Below are 2,484 nucleotides of genomic sequence, written 5' to 3' on the forward strand. Positions count from 1 at the left end.
GATAGTGGGTGCGAGCCCCACTGTCGACAGCCCTGAAGATGGTATTCCGTGGTTTCCCATTTCACGCCAGGCAAATGGCGGGGTTGTACCTTAATTAAGGCCACGGCCCCTTCCTTTCACTTCCTAGGACTTTCCTGTCCCATCGTCTCCATAAGACATGTGTGACGTAAAGCATCTATCAAAAAAAGGTGTACCGCAATTTTATTGCCAGATCTTTTCTATTACCCTTGATCGAAATTATACCAAGCCATACAGAAAGAAGACGAAATGATGCACGTCACCGGTGAAAATGGAAAGTCTGTCCGTTTGAAATAATAGGGCTATCCAAGGGACCAATCTAAAGGTAAGTGATGCAGACGGGGTCGTGATCCCCGTGCCTGAATGCTATAGGGAGCAAAAGGGACGTCTTCATAAGGCGACAATCACTTGGATGATGCTCGCAGGCGAGAGTGATACGTTGTTGCAGGCGTATAGGGGTAGGTGAGGTGAGGTTAGGTTAGGTTAGGTTAGGTTAGGTTAGGTGAGGTTAGGTGAGGTGAGGTGAGGTGAGGTGAGGTGAGGTGAGGTGAGGTTAGGTTAGGTTAGGTTAGGTTAGGTTAGGTTAGGTTAGGTTAGGTGAGGTTAGGTTAGGTTAGGTTAGGTTAGGTTAGGTTAGGTTAGGTTAGGTTAGGTTAGGTTAGGTTAGGTTAGGTTAGGTGAGGTTAGGTTAGGTGAGGTGAGGTGAGGTGAGGTGAGGTGAGGTGAGGTTAGGTTAGGTTAGGTTAGGTTAGGTGAGGTGAGGTTAGGTGAGGTGAGGTGAGGTGAGGTGAGGGTAGGTTAGGTTAGGTGAGGTGAGGTGAGGTGAGGTGAGGTGAGGGTAGGTTAGGTTAGGTGAGGTGAGGTGAGGTGAGGTGAGGTGAGGTGAGGGTAGGTTAGGTTAGGTTAGGTTAGGTTAGGTGAGGTTAGGTGAGGTGAGGGTAGGTTAGGTTAGGTGAGGTGAGGTGAGGTGAGGTGAGGTGAGGTGAGGGTAGGTTAGGTTAGGTTAGGTTAGGTTAGGTTAGGTTAGGTTAGGTTAGGTGAGGTGAGGTGAGGTGAGGTGAGGGTAGGTTAGGTTAGGTGAGGTGAGGTGAGGTGAGGTGAGGTGAGGGTAGGTTAGGTTAGGTTAGGTTAGGTTAGGTTAGGTTAGGTTAGGTTAGGTTAGGTTAGGTTAGGTTAGGTTAGGTTAGGTTAGGTTAGGTTAGGTTAGGTTAGGTTAGGTTAGGTTAGGTTAGGTTAGGTGAGGTTAGGTGAGGTTAGGTTAGGTTAGGTTAGGTTAGGTTAGGTGAGGTTAGGTTAGGTGAGGTGAGGTGAGGTGAGGGTAGGTTAGGTTAGGTTAGGTTAGGTGAGGTGAGGTGAGGTGAGGTGAGGTGAGGGTAGGTTAGGTTAGGTGAGGTGAGGTTAGGTTAGGTTAGGTTAGGTTAGGTTAGGTTAGGTTAGGTTAGGTTAGGTTAGGTTAGGTTAGGTTAGGTTAGGTTAGGTTAGGTTAGGTTAGGTTAGGTTAGGTTAGGTTAGGTTAGGTTAGGTTAGGTTAGGTTAGGTTAGGTTAGGTTAGGTTAGGTTAGGTTAGGTTAGGTTAGGTTAGGTTAGGTTAGGTTAGGTTAGGTTAGGTTAGGTTAGGTTAGGTTAGGTTAGGTTAGGTTAGGTTAGGTTAGGTTAGGTTAGGTTAGGTTAGGTTAGGTTAGGTTAGGTTAGGTTAGGTTAGGTTAGGTTAGGTTAGGTTAGGTTAGGTTAGGTTAGGTTAGGTTAGGTTAGGTTAGGTTAGGTTAGGTTAGGTTAGGTTAGGTTAGGTTAGGTTAGGTTAGGTTAGGTTAGGTTAGGTTAGGTTAGGTTAGGTTAGGTTAGGTTAGGTTAGGTTAGGTTAGGTTAGGTTAGGTTAGGTTAGGTTAGGTTAGGTTAGGTTAGGTTAGGTTAGGTTAGGTTAGGTTAGGTTAGGTTAGGTTAGGTTAGGTTAGGTTAGGTTAGGTTAGGTTAGGTTAGGTTAGGTTAGGTTAGGTTAGGTTAGGTTAGGTTAGGTTAGGTTAGGTTAGGTTAGGTTAGGTTAGGTTAGGTTAGGTTAGGTTAGGTTAGGTTAGGTTAGGTTAGGTTAGGTTAGGTTAGGTTAGGTTAGGTTAGGTTAGGTTAGGTTAGGTTAGGTTAGGTTAGGTTAGGTTAGGTTAGGTTAGGTTAGGTTAGGTTAGGTTAGGTTAGGTTAGGTTAGGTTAGGTTAGGTTAGGTTAGGTTAGGTTAGGTTAGGTTAGGTTAGGTTAGGTTAGGTTAGGTTAGGTTAGGTTAGGTTAGGTTAGGTTAGGTTAGGTTAGGTTAGGTTAGGTTAGGTTAGGTTAGGTTAGGTTAGGTTAGGTTAGGTTAGGTTAGGTTAGGTTAGGTTAGGTTAGGTTAGGTTAGGTTAGGTTAGGTTAGGTTAGGTTAGGTTAGGTTAGGTTAGGTTAGGTTAGGTTAGGTTAGGTTAGGTTAGGTTAGGTTAGGTTA

Source organism: Anabrus simplex, chromosome 2 (assembly GCF_040414725.1).
Source record: "Anabrus simplex isolate iqAnaSimp1 chromosome 2, ASM4041472v1, whole genome shotgun sequence".
In the NCBI taxonomy this organism is placed as follows: Eukaryota; Metazoa; Arthropoda; class Insecta; order Orthoptera; family Tettigoniidae; genus Anabrus; species Anabrus simplex.